A 14,849-nucleotide genomic window follows, 5' to 3' on the forward strand; every position below is an offset into this window, starting at 1 on the left:
AGGATGGCTGCAGCCCGAGGTGGGGAAAGAACGCCCGCCCACACCTGGGCCTGGCTCCGCCCCTACAGGGCGGGGCACCTCCGCTCCGCCCGCGCCGCACTCAACCCCGATTGGCTGGAGGAGAAAACCAGCACCGCCATTGGTCTCCTCCTGAAGGGGCGGGGCCGGGTGGCGTTTGGTCCGCCCGCTGGAGGCCAAACCTGGCTGAGGAGAAACCAGCAGGACCCAGGCCCGTGGCGCTGGGTCCCTGAGCAGAACCGGTAGGGTGCGCCCCACCCGGGGCCAGGCGGGGCCAAAGATGCCGGCCTCGGCCGCGCCGCCCCGCCCAGGCTCGCAATTCCCGCTGCTGCTGTTGGCGGTGCTGAGCGGCCCGGTGTGCGGTCTGGTTTCCCGCTGGGTGCCCAGGACCTCGCTTCCCGTCTCCGGTAAGGCGCGGGCGCCCTCGCCCTCAGCCCTTTGCGCCGCGCCCAGGCGCCGCCCGCGGGTGCCTACACCCTCCAGCTCCCCGGACCCAGGCAGCCGCATCCAGGTCCCCTCCGCGCCGGCCATAACGGTCATCCGCGCCCGAGACCCGGCGGGACTCCCACGCGGTGCTGCTCCATCGCATCCGGGCCGGGCCTCGCGCCTCGTCCCGCGTGACACGCCCAGGCGGCTCCCGCGGCCCCTTATTCGCAGAACCGCGGAGAGTTAGGTCCGTCGTGGTGCAGACATGGGCACTGAGGCCCAGGGCGGGTTTGGGAGTTGCCCGAGGTCATCTGTTCGCAGTTCTCTCTCCCTTATTATCCTCCCACCAGACACGCACCTGTGTCGGTCACGCCAGTTTGGTACCCATCCTGGCTTCCAAACCCAGAGATCTTCCATTCTATTCCACCCACCCATTCTTTTGGTGACCAGCTCAGCATTTGCATCTGCCCACTTCTCAAATTCATTCGCACATCATTCATTAGTTCAGTTCCCCACCCCCGTTTGTCCTGCCCACAGCCCTAATATTCCGCAACCCACTTCCCAGTTCCCTTCCATCTCTGACACCAGCTCCCAGTCCCCCACAATCCGATCTTTCACAACCCTAATTTCCTAACGTTGCCGTTGCCTGCTCTCCCTACCCCTTCCCTCCATTGAATGTTGGGAAACCGCTCAGTGAGTTGACTTAAAATTCTGTTTAAATGATTTTTAAAGTCTCCAGAAAGACAAAAAGGAAGAGGGAGATGTCCTTTCAAAAGCTGGGCAAGAAACCAGGGGATGCCACAAGGTTAAAAGTGGTCATTGGAGTGATTCACACTTTCATTGGTTCTCAACCTGTGGGTCGAGACCCCTTTGGACATTGAACGACCCTTTCACAGGGGTCGCCTAAATACATCCTGCATATCAGATATTTACATTATGATTCATAACAGTAGCAAAATTACAGTTATGAAGTAGCAACAAAAATAATTTTATGGTTGGGGGTCACCACAACATGAGGAACTGTATTAAAGGGTCGAGGCGTTGGGAAGGTTGAGAACCACTGCTTTAGAGGCTTTCTGCTGAGGTGGGCATGAGTGTGGCTGTGGGTTTTGTTTTCTTCTCAGTGGGCATTGAGTGTTAGCAATATGGGCAGACAGAATCAGTGAAGCTGAGAGTTCAACCTGTTGGCAAAAGCCCTCAACTAATTGATATTAATTTAGTCTTAACTTCAGACCACTGACATTTAGGATGTTTTGAGTTGAGAGGACAAATGATTGGAGTGTGGGCTTTCAGGTTGTGCTGGAGCAATAGCCACTACCTGGAGTTGTGATTACCAGGCTGGGTTGATGTCCAGGGATCCAGAGAGGTCCAGATGGCAAGGTGAAGCAGAGCTGGGGATACGAAAGGAGGTTGAGGGAACCAGGGTTTATTCTAAGCATGAGAGAGACAGCACAGTCATGAATATGATTGTAGGGAGATGGGTGGGGCTCCGTATATCAGCCTATCTAGGAATGAATGGCTGCTGGCATTCTATCAGTCTTGAGGGTAGCTGAGCAGATGAAACAGGTAGAATAGAGTTGTTTTAGTGGGAGCATAGGAACCCCGGGGCCAGACATTGAGCTAAGAAGGTATGCTAACTTATTTGTTATAATCTTTAAATAGATTAGAGAATATTCCCCCCCCCCCCCATTGCTTTCTTTCTTTCTTTTTTCAGAAAGAGTGGAACGGAGAAAGAGGGAGGTAGCAAGATGGAAGCGAGGGAAACATCGATGTGGGAGTGACACAAATAGATAAGAATTTTGAATGCTGATGTGAGATTTAGATTTGGTCAAAACAGAGCTCATACTTAAGGAAGGAAGAAAGGAACGATTTGTACTATGTGTCAGATGCTTCCACATCTTATTTCATTTAATTCTCTCAACCACCCTGGATGGTGGTATTTACAGAGGAAAGTAATACTCAGAGAGGGCAAGTAACTTAAGATCATACAGCTGGTAAGTGAAAGAGCCAGATTTAACCTTGGGCTGATCCATTTCTAAAGCATATACTCTTGCCCACCATGCTCTATATCAGTGGTTCTCAACTTTCTGGCCCTTTAAATACAGTTCCTCATGTTGTGACCCAACCATACAATTATTTTCATTGCTACTTCATAACTGTAATGTTGCTACTGTTATGGATCATAATGTAAATATCTGATATGCAGGATGATTTTAGGGGACCCCTGTGAAAGGGTCATTCGACCACCAAAGGGGTCTCAACCCACAGATTGAGAACCGGTGCTGTATACCTTTTTGCTCTTTGGGTAGAATGGAGGTGGGAGGGATCAAGCTTTGTGGGAGAGAGAGGAGGTAGTCTCCTAATGTGTTCATGAAAAGAATGTAGCATTTCCCTTCTAAGTAAAAGGAATTTAGTAAGTAGGGTGTTTTTTGTTTTTTTTTAAAAAGGGAAATTTAGAGAGGAGAGTACTTGAAGCTTTTATAGATATTTTCAAATTGTGTGTCATGTTGCTATGAATAGATTTTACAGACTTATATTTATGTTTTTATTTTAATAAAGTGTTCTATTTTTATGGAAATAGCATACTTGACTGAATTGTGTGCTAAATATTCTGGCCTCATCAGTTATTTATCTCTGGGAAAGTTACATGGCCTGTCAGGCTCTGTCTTTTTCCCCTGATGGCTGATAAATAAATGGTAGAACACAAAAATTGGCTGTTCTAGCCATGTGGACCTAACCCTTCTGAAGCGATGGCTGATATCACTCTTCCCTCTCTTTCTGCCAGAGGCTGACACTTATGTTACCCGGTTCAGCATCCCTCAGACATACAATTACTCTGTTTTCCTTGTGGATCCTGCTTCCCATACACTTTATGTTGGCGCCCGGGACACCATCTTTGCTTTATCTCTGCCCTTCTCAGAGGGGAGACCTCGAAGGGTGAGAGATGAGAGTGGGGAAGACCCCAGAGCATGTGATTAGATCCATGGTTTTATGGGAGGTCAGGGAGGGGTGTTGTGGTAGGAGGTGAAATGTTATTGAAAATGAGTAGGGGATACCATCAAGTACATTATCTCAGCTGAGGGTGTTTGGGAGGTCATGGTGATGGGGGGAGGGTGTGAAGGAGTTTCACGATGAGGGGAGGAGGCCACAATGACCAGGTTATAGGTGATAATGGGCAGAGGAATCATTAGAATCACATTAATCTAGGACAATAGCTTTCAAATTTTTTGATCAGCCCTTAATAAGAAATATATGGTATCTTTTGACTTTGTACAGAGTTTGTACTTGAACCAATATCTACTCTCCTATATGAGATACATTCAGATATATTTTGTTAAAAGTAATGTTGGCTATGATTTCACAATTGATTTTATTACTCATTAATAGCTGGGGACTTCCAGTTTTAAAAACAGTGCTCTGGGGGTGAGAGGTGTCTCTGCAGTTCCCAAATTGATGGAGGTTGTAGAACTGTGTTATCTACCCTGACTCGGAAGGACTTCCGGGAGAATCAGGGGGAAATGGTCATTCCTCCTTTCTCAGATTGACTGGATGGTGCCTGAGGGAGAAAAACAGAACTGCATGGCGAAAGGCAAGGAGGAGGTAGGTGTAAATCTGGGCCCTGTCCTGAGTGTCAATTGAAATGTTGGCCCAGCCCTGACTCTGTCAGTCCCCTGCAGTGCTGTCATCCCAATGGGCCCAGGCAGGAACTCTGACCCCATATCATTACCCATCATTACTGACCCCAGAGCTGCATCTAACTGCCCCGACACTACCCTACCTTTCCTTGTCCCTGCTGCTTCTGATTCTCTCTAACCATCTCTGACCCCCAGGATGAATGTCACAATTTTGTCCAGATTCTCGCCATTGTCAATGACTCTCACCTCCTCACTTGTGGCACCTTCGCTTTTGATCCGAAGTTCGGGGTTATTGTGAGTGACAGGGGTGGGAGGATGAGAAGAGTCATCTGTGAGTGACCATGATGGGGTGAATGCTTAAGGCAACCGATGTGCATGATAAGCATTGGGGGTGAGGGATGTCCTCACTGGGTGGAGCCTTTGCCACTGGAGGAGGTACAAAATGGTGGGGAGGGGTGTTGTCTGTAGAAGGTAAGTTATACAAAGTCTAAAGGGGAAGTAGTGGGACAGTGAAGGAAGTTAGGGATGCTAGCTGAGCTGGGGAGAGGAGAAATCCAGGAGAAACTTCAGAGGTTGTAACTCACGTTTACCTTGTCCTATGTATGTTTTGTGCAAGAGCCTGGGTCCATTTCTTTATTTTTTTTTCTGAATCCATTTCTTTTTTTTTCTTAAATATATTTTATTGATTTTTTACAGAGAGGAAGGGAGAGAGATAGAGAGTTAGAAACATCGATGACAGAGAAATATCGATCAGCTGCTTCCTGCACATCTCCTACTGGGGATGTGCCCGCAACCCAGGTACATGCCCTTTACCGGAATCGAACCCGGGACCCTTCAGTCCGCAGGCCGATGCTCTATCCACCGAGCCAAACCGGTTTCAGCTTCTGAATCCATTTCTTAATCAGCACTGTCCATGCCTGTTTCTTCCTCCCATAGCATGTAACTCTCACCACCTTCTCCTATATTTACTGCCAATTTCACTGTATGTGGGCTGTGACCCTCTCCTCTCATGAGGTTCTTAGGTCACTGCCTACTAATTAGCATCTGCTGGCACCATACTCTGGATGGATCTTGCCTTCAAGGTGGCTGCTCTGTCAGCCATGTTTTCTTCCAGGTCCTGGTCATTGCTGCTGAAGCCCTGGCATTTCCACCCTCACACCCTGGCAGGCTTGGGACATATTTACCCTTAATCACATCTAGGCTGGTCCTGGCAACAAAAGTCCCTGGGACTGTGATATCTCAGGAAGGGTCTTGATGTTTTTGAATCCTCTTCTTTTCCCATCAGTTATGCAGTAGTCAGTCATTGGTCCTCTGGTAGCACCTCTTTGTGACAAGGCCCGAGGATGAGTTGAAAGCCTCATACATCCTTTGCCTCCGGTGACTTCCCTTCCTACTCCATGAAGCAATAGGAGGGAGTGCAATGAATTCTTTTTTTGACCCTGATCTTTAACTTCAATTTTGAAGTCACCCTTCTGCAAACTTCAGTAATCCTTGCCACCTGGGTCTAGTCAGTGCTTAACTCCAAACCTCTCTCTGTTTAAGGCCATCCTCATATCTCTGGCTTAGAATGCTAAATGGTGTCCCCAAATTCACGCATGATTTGAATTTTGGGTGACCATTAACAACAATAACAACAAAAAATAAAAGCCTTATTTTACTTGGTTTATTGAATTAGATTCTAATATCTGCTGCCCTTTGATTTCAATCCCTTCAATTTGATAAGCATTACCAAGTACCAATTATGGCCCAGGAGCAGGGACAATGAAGACCAAACTAGACCTTGGCTTTCGTATTTGCCAGCAAAGCTGTGGAGGCCATTTACCCAATGTCCTATTCTATACATAACCCTATTCCGTATACCTTATCAATCAATAAAAAATTTACAATTTTTAATAACAAACCTGTGTTTTCTATCAAAATTATTTCTTGCATGAATTTTGGGACACCATTATAATTGTATATACTTGATATATAGCCAGTCCCTGTGGGCTGTCCTTGGGCTTATGCCTAGTCCTTTTCATAATGCAAATGATAGGCTCCCTGCTGGGTGTGGATAGCTCCCTCATCTTGTCATCCTGGGAAGGTTTCCTAGGGCAGGTGGTATTGAAAATCTCTATATTTTATCAGGTAATATTGAGTCTCTAGTTTTCCTAAAGTCCTTACAAAACTCACAAAGTTGCAGTAGAATTGTCATTGCCATATTTGTCCTTTTTGAGTCTGTGCAGGCTCAGGGTGCCCATGGGTATGAATATCAACCATGGCTTACAGAAAATAGACTTACTCCCAGCTAATCACCCAGGGTCATCTATTCTCCCTTGGCTCTCGGAGGTGGGATCCTAATGGATGTTAGGTATCCAGACAGAAAAATGCTCTGGACATACCTGTCAAGATTGGCGTGACTTGGACCCCTGGACACTCGCAAGGAACATCAACACCCAGAGTAAAATCAGGGGTCTGTGTTCTGCAGCCCCATGACTTTCAGCTCTCTTTCTGTACCTTCTATCTAGCAGGCTCATGAAAGGAAGGACTGTTGTTTTGTTGAGGCTTGTTTTAGGAGAATATAGGGAACAGAAAGGTCAGCTTTGTTAACCCTTCAAGCTACATACCAAGATTGCCCTCCAGACATACTGGATGCTCTCTTCTGATTTTACCTGCCTGTCTTATCCTATCTGCCCATGCCCATCTGCTTGAGCAAGTTCTTGCCTTATCCTTAATTCTGAGACTCTCATGTTCCAGAATGATGACTTTGAGACTATTCATAACTGTTTTCTGAGAGCTTTGACTAGCTAGCTGCTCCAGACACAACAGCTTGCTCAGAGAAATGAAGGTTCTTACACAAGGAAGTTCAATCACTGGACCTATCAGTTCCAGCAACGTGGAGTGCTGCCCTTCAGTGATAGCTCATTAGCTTTTGGAGGTCAATGTTTTAATTTGTTTTGCTGAGGGAACTCCAGCATTTAGCAGAGAAAAATGTTAGACTTACATTACAACAAGACTTCACATTCAATTGAGCATCTGCTTTATCCCAGACTTGGTTCTGGGTATTTTACATTCATGATTGAGTTTATTTTATTTATTTATTTATTTATTTCATGTTTTATTATTTTTATTTATTTTTTTTAAAATTAAATCTTTATTGTTCAGATTATTACATTGGTTCCTCTTTTTTCCCACCATAACTCCCCTCCATCCAGTTCCCACCCCACCCTCCGCCCTCACTCTCCACCCACTATCCTCATCCATAGGTGCACAATTATTTTCCAATCTCTTCCCGCACCCCCACACCCCTTTCCGCCCCCCAAGAATAGTCAATCCATTACCTTTCTATGTCCCTGATTCTATTACAATCACCAGTTCATACTGTTCATCAGATTATTTATTCACTTGATTTTTAGATTCACTTGTTGATAGATGTGTATTTGTTGTTCATAATTTGTATCTTTCCCTTTTTCTTCTTCTTCCTCTTCTTAAAGGATACCTTTCAGCATTTCATATAATACTGGTTTGGTGGTGATGAACTCCTTTAGCTTTTTCTTATCTGTGAAGCTCTTTATCTGGCCTTCACTTCTGAATGATAGCTTTGCTGGATAAAGTAGTCTTGGTTGTAGGTTCTTGGTATTCATCACTTTGAATATTTCTTGCCGCTCCCTTCTGGCCTGCAAAGTTTCTGTTGAGAAATCAGCTGACAGTCGTATGGGTATTCCCTTGTAGGTAACTGAGTCTCTTTATCTTGCTGCTTTTAGGATGCTCTCTTTGTCTTTTGCTCTTGGCATTTTAATTATGATGTGTCTTGGTGTGGTCCTCTTTGGATTCCTTTTGTTTGGGGTTCTCTGTGCTACCTGGACTTGGAAGTCTATTTCTTTCACCAGGTAGGGGAATTTTTCTGTCATTATTTCTTCAAATAGGTTTTCAATATCTTGCACTCTCTCATCTTCTGGCACCCCTATAATTCGGATGTTGGTACGCTTGAAGCTGTCCCAGAGGCTCCTTACACTATCTTTATATTTTTGGATTCTTTTTTCATTTTGCTTTTCCGGTTGGCTGTTTTTTGCTTCTTCGCATTTCAAATCTTTGACTTGATTCTTGCGCTCCTCTGGTCTGCTGTTGGGAGTCTGTATAATATTCTTTATTTCAGTCAGTGTATGCTTAATTTCTAGTTGGTTCTTTATCACAACATCCAGGTTTTCACTAGATTTCTTGAAGATCTCACTACATTTATCAGCGGTCTCACCAGTCTTTTCGAGAGCCTTATTAAATTTATCAGCGGCTTCTAGGCAGTTCTTTAAAGACCTTAAAAGTGTGGTTTTGAACTCTATATCCAGCAGTTTGCTTTCCTCCATTTCTGTCGTTTGTTTCCTGTTTCTTTTTCTCAGCATTTTTTTATGCTTCGCTGTGTCGATAGAGTGCCTTTCTGTGCTAAGTGTCCCAATTACCTAAGGTAGACACTCTTGGTGCACCCCCTTGTGGTATTTGTGCACAGTCTTGTTGTAGTTAAGCCTTGATTGTTATAGCTATCACTGAGAGGAATTGACCTCCAGGCCAATTGGCTGTGAGAATCAGCTGTGTCTGCCGTGGGAGAACTTCTGTACTGGAGACACCCCTCTGGGGCAAGACTTGCTTCAATGGGGCTTTGGTGCTCACTGAGTCTGCCCCCGAGTGTGTCTTTTATGGTTCCATGGAGCTGCAAACTGGATGGTTCCACTATGACCTCTGGGATTCCTGGTTCCTGGATCTCTAGGGAGGTGCTATCTAGCCTTTGCCTGTAGCTATCCAGCCAAAGCCTCCCTGCAGGGCTTGGGCGGGGCAGGTCCCACGGGATCAACAGGGCGGGGCTAGTAGTTATGGCTGCTCTCAGACTTGCCCTCAGAGGCTCTGCTTCTCAGTGTCCCATTAATTACTGCAAGCCCCTTGGAGAGAAAGCTGCCCTCGGGTTCCGACCAATGCCAGACAGTCCCGCTTCTCCCGTATGAGTCTGGGTCCCTGGAGACTCACCCGGAACTGGAGCTCAGAACCTGAGACTGCCTCTGATTGAAAACAACAACCACGCCCTCAGCTGCCAGCCTGCTCCGCATGCACTCTGCATCTTAGTATTTTACTTCCGCACTGCACTTCCTCTGAGTCTCGTTATGCTTTTCTCTTTCCTTCTAGTTGTAGAATTTCCACTCAGCCAGCCTTCCTGTGGTTCGGGATGATGTCCTTTCCGTCTTTTAGTTGTATTTTTGAAGTGGTTGTGCGAGGCAGCAATTTTTGGTGTTTACCTATGCCACTATCTTGGTTTCTCCCATGATTGAGTTTAATTCTCATCACCCCATTATAATATTTAGGTATTATTTCCTTCATTTTACAGACAGTGAAACGTAACTTCAGAAAAGTTAGGTACCATGTCTAATATTATATATCTAGCAGAGGCAGAGCCAAGATTCAAATCCAGGTTTGTCTGGCTCTGCTCCATTACTCCCACACTTTAATCCAACCTGCAATATAGAGACCTTACCTGGCTTCAATTTCTTGTGACATTTGACCTGTTTCATGTAACAGGGACCATCTCTCCCCACCCCCACTCCCACCCCAACCACCTGGGAAAGGCCCTTTGCCAAGACAGAAGATGGATTCGAGCGCCACAGCTCAGTGATGGCCTTCTTACCTAGCTCTGGCTTTCAGCTTGAGGGACTTGCCTTTGCCACAACTGATGTGCTCATTCACACAATGATGATACAATGAAGAAGCTCAACATTCAGAGAAGGAATGTAATAGAGTGATCTGGCCCCTTCCAGACCCTATTAAATGCAATTTTGACCATACAGTAATCATAACCTGTTAATAGAAGACTCATTTGCTCAAAGGCTATAAACCTAGATGACGTAATGATTCTATTTGGGGAAACTGGAAGAGGACTAGTTTTGATGAGTTTGAAGGGTCTGATAAGCCATCTCTGTGAAGAAGTCCAGCAGTCAATTGCAAACGTGGACTAGAGTTGGAAGACCTGAACTTGTAGAGTTTGGGGAATGATTTGCATAGGTCTGGCTGACAACATAATTAAAGTATATGTGAAAAGGACTAAGGATATGTTTTTTATGGTTCATAGTTAGGGGCTAGAAAGAAGAGAAACAACCAGAGGAGATAGAGAAACAACAATTATATAGGAGGAGGGACTCTAGGAAGGTATAATTTGAAGAAATTCAAGAAATAAAATATTTAAGTAGTGGACTGAGTCAAAAGTAGCACAAAGTAACTAAATATTAAAGAGAATGAGAATTGAAAAAAGGCTCATATTTTCTGTCCTTGGTGAAATGTAAGGGAGTAGATTCAGGTATAGAGATGGGAAAACATAATTTGTTTTCTAGGAATAACAGGCGATCCAGGTTTGGTTAGAACAGTGGTTCCCAAACTTATTTGGCCTATTGCCCCCTTTCCAGAAAAAATATTACTCAGCGCCCCCTGGAAATTAATTTTTTAAAAAAATTTTAATAGCAATTAAACAGAAAGATATATGTATTAATGTTTCTACCTTTTTCGTAAAATATAGTAAAGAAAGGTGTAAATTAGAAACATTGAAGTTTGAAATTATGAAACTATTTATTGAACTCAGAATAGAAAGGTAATACAAAAAAAGTTAAAACAAATACACCTGTGGCCATCACCGCCCCCCCTGGATCGCTGCAGCGCCCACCAGGGGGCAGTAGTGCCCACTTTGGGAATCACTGGGTTAGAAGAAAGAGTTCCTTTTAAGAAGTATTAGAGAATAAGTAATTTGGGCTAAAGAGTTTGTACTCCAGGCAGTGGTGAGCCATTTTGTCATTCTCTTGCTCAAAAATTAGTCAAATCAGTGACTGATAGAGTAGGAATATTATTCTGGGGTGGATATGTAGAGTAAATTGAGGATGATGGTAGGCAGTGTGGCAGAAAGGGGATTACTGCCATAGTTGAGTAAGAGGGGACATAGCAGATTTTAACCATGTCCCTAAAGTGCCCACATAACTTGGTGATCTCTTACTGAACTGTCATCTTTCTCCTCAGGCTAGGATGCTCCCACTGCCACACAGGTAAGGTGCTTAGTCCTCCATTCCAGAAAACTCTTTGACCCAGTATTCACTTTTGGGAATCTCATATGACATCTGATTTTAACAGGCCTTGGCCAAGACGCTCCATAAAATAAAATATTGTTTGCCAATTACAGCAAATACACAAGCAGTCAGAATGGGCCAGTAGTGTACTTATACTCAGGGGACATATATCTGCATTGCAGCTCCAACTACCATTCAGGTTATTAGGCTCCAGCAACATCATCTGTCCATACTTGTTTATGAGCCAGAGATATCCTGACATGTCCATGTCATAACTTTGATTCCCAATCAGCTACAGTTAACATTTCCTATTGGCTCTAGGTTGAATCATCCTTGATTTCTATTTTTATTTATCTTGAAGCCTCTCTTAGTGTATGATGCCTAGCTAAGGTAACTTCTGGCTGGGTCTTACACCCTTCGCCCACACCCAGGTCATTCCTCTTGGAATCTCTGGATGAGGAAGGCATTAAATTCGCAAATCCTCAAATTCTGACCTGAGCTGAAGCAGATTCTCTTCCCCCTTCTCTGGATCCTTGGCTCTGGTGCTATCTTTTATCCTTGGGGTAGGTTTGGGGAAAGGATGGCCCTTCTCTTTAGATTCCTGGGCTTGTGATGGTCCTGTATCAGTCTCTACTTTTCTTTATTCTTCCTAAGGGCTTCAGACTTCAGCAGGCCTGCTTTTGTCCTACTTGTCCAGTAGCACATTCTCCAGCCAGTTGTAAACCCTAAAATTCAGCATTTCAGAGGAAAGATCTGCCGTTTAGCCTCTCCGTGTCATCTAGGGCCATCGTAGGTGCTCCTTCATTAGAGCATGTGGTGGTTGGGTATTAGGGGATTGAAGGAAGAAGAATAAACTAACGAAAAAGGGATGACAGATAGGAAATACAGGAATGGGCAGGGGAATCAGGAGTAACAGACAGGGAATATGGGGATGGTAGCAGACGAATGGGAATTGGGCTTTTCCTTCATCTGAACATCTTTGTGATTTTCATCATGAATCCTATGACCCCTAAACCAATTGCCCCTTCTGGTCTGTAGGCCGTGTCCAGTTTCCAGCAGGTTGAAAGAATTGAGAGTGGCCGGGGGAAATGTCCTTTTGGACCAGCTCAGCGATCAGCATCTGTAATAGCTGGTGAGTGGGAGAGATAAGAACCTGTGACTTCTTGCTATAATTGCTGCCTTCCCCACCCCTGCTGTTGGAATTTCTGTGTCCTTTCTTTCTTTTCCTAGGAATGTCTATTATTCCCATGTCTCTTTCTAGCCTTCCCTATTCTCCCCAGCGTGCCTGTGTCCTGCTTTTCTCCAGAGTACTATTTCCCTTGGTTCTCCCTAGAGAATATGTTCTCTGCACCTCTAATGTGTTTCCTCTGCTAACCTTATTCCCTCCCCCCCATTTTATTTCTGTTCATAAGAGGACTCTGCTACAATGCATATTGTAATATACTTGGAAAAAGTATAAAGAACATATAAAGTCTTCTAGAACAGAACTGTTCAAAGGAACTTTTTGTGATGATAGTAATGTCCAAAAGTAGCCACTAGCTACATGTGGCTGTTATGCCCAGAGTTCGGGGTCCCCAATAATCCACCACCAGGGAGCCTTTTCCGATGCAAAAGCAAAGGGTCTTTTATTCAAGCCCTGGACTTGGTCCCCCCCCCCCACCCCCCCGCCTGCCTCCATTGCTGGATGCAAGAGAAAGCCAGGAGTTCTAAGAGAACAAAGAATTTATAGGGCTTGGGGTTGGGGGGTGGGGGCACACTCTGACCACTGATTTGGTCGATTCCGGTTGGTTGAGTGAGGGCCCTGGGCTAGTGACACAAGGGCAGCGTGCAGCTAGGGTCTGGTTACACAAAGACAGTGCGGGGTAGCTAGCATACTCTTGGCCTTGGGCTAGTTTTCCCCACTTTCCCATTGGCCGAGATCAGGGCAGGCTGAGTAACTGATACATTCTGTGGCTTTTTCTTGGAAGAGGGGTTAAGGACACAGCTATCAGTCCTGTTCTGTCCTTTCATGGCTATTGAGCTCTTGAGATATGACTAGTACGACTAAAGGAAAGGGTTTTTGATTGTATTTAATTTCAGTTTAAATGTAAGTAGTTACATGTGTATAGGGCTAATATATTAGCAAAGATTTGGAGTATCTACTCAGAAAACCACTGTTAATATTTTAAGATATTTCCTTTTAGCCTGTTGTAATGTGTATGCAAGCGCATATTTTCTGGCAAGTCCTTTGTAGCTCAGATGAGTCAGGAATGACTATTCAGTAAGTTCCTGCTGTTAACTTCTTTTGAATAAGCCATATAAGTTGTTCCAGTGTTGAGTGGTTCTTTCACAGTTTATATATAAATCTTTTTTGGAGAGTGACTGCTTAATTCTTTGGTAGCCACAAAGTGAATTGTTTGTGCCCCACACAGCGTGTATTTTAGATTAGAGGACTCCACATGCACCCTCCAAATTCAGTGAGGATCTAGCTATTTTCTCATGATAGTGTAAAACAAGCAGGTTAGTAGAAATTTTATGTGTGTGCATATTATAATACTTTTAAATGTCATGCTACAGGGGTATAATTTTGAATTTTGTTATGTAACTTTATATCATAGGCATTTCTGTATAATTTAAAAATTCTTTGTAAAGAGAATTTTTAATGACATCATGCTATTACTCATTCTGTAAACATACAGTAATTTAATGAAGCAACTCCAAATAATTTCTATAAATTAATTTTATTTATTTTAAGTTTTTGCTATTACCCATTAATACTGTAATGAACATTTTTGTGTATAAATATTTGTCCTTATTTTAGATTGTCTCCTTAAGATTTCTGGAAAGAGATTACTATATCAAAGGGTGTGAGCATTTTATCGCTCATTATCTGTTGCTAATTGGGTTTTTAGAAAGAGTGTACCAATTTACAGCCTAAATCAGCAGTAAATGAGAGTACTTTTTTTATCACATAAATTTCACCAAAATATATTGTTGTTACTTTAAAAGATCTTTGAGTCCTGACTGATGTGGCTCAGTTGGTTGGGTGTCATCCTGTGCACCAGGAGGTTATGGATTCGATTTGTGGTGAAGGGCACATGCCTCGGTTGCAGGCTCGATAACAGGTGGGGTTGTGCTGGAGGCAGTCAATGTGCTCTCACATCGATGTTTCTCTCTCTCTTTCTCTCTCTCTCTCTCTCTCTCTCTCTACCAATAAACTAGTCTAAAAAGGAAAAAAAGATTGTTGAGGCTAAAATAGTACCTTGTTTTAATTTGTATTTCTTTGCATATTAGTGAAGTTGAAAATTTTTCATATTTTAGTACTATTTTTATTTCTTCTCTCAGAAGTCCTCTGATTATTTTCTTGGGTCATTTACCAGGTAGAATATTAAGGTTTCAATCTACATATTTTCCTTTCTAATTACATTTTTTAAGTGAAGTCCTTCTTCAGTGAAAGAGCAGATAAAAACTTTTTTCTTAAATTCTTTTCCCCAAGCACTTAACATTTTGATTTTTTTAAAACTTATTTTGATGAGTGACATGAGATGGAGACCTAAATTAATTTTTCCCAACTACCTAATCAGTTGACTCATTCATCATACTGTTTTTTCTTTCTTCACTGACTTTAGCTGTGAACTTTGTTATAAAGTTAATTTTTATCTATACTTTTGCATAATATTTTATGAAAAAAATTGGAATGTAAGTACTAACAATAAATTTTTTCTTA

At 43.6% G+C, this 14,849-nt stretch overlaps 1 pseudogene; it reads left to right on the forward strand.

The window, feature by feature from the left end:
- Nucleotides 1–298: 298 nt before the first annotated feature.
- The window catches only part of LOC102424874, a 36,788-nt pseudogene continuing 22,237 nt past the window's right edge, over nt 299–14,849 (forward strand).

This window comes from Myotis lucifugus, unplaced genomic scaffold (assembly GCF_000147115.1).
Source record: "Myotis lucifugus unplaced genomic scaffold, Myoluc2.0 scaffold_444, whole genome shotgun sequence".
Classification (NCBI taxonomy): Eukaryota; Metazoa; Chordata; class Mammalia; order Chiroptera; family Vespertilionidae; genus Myotis; species Myotis lucifugus.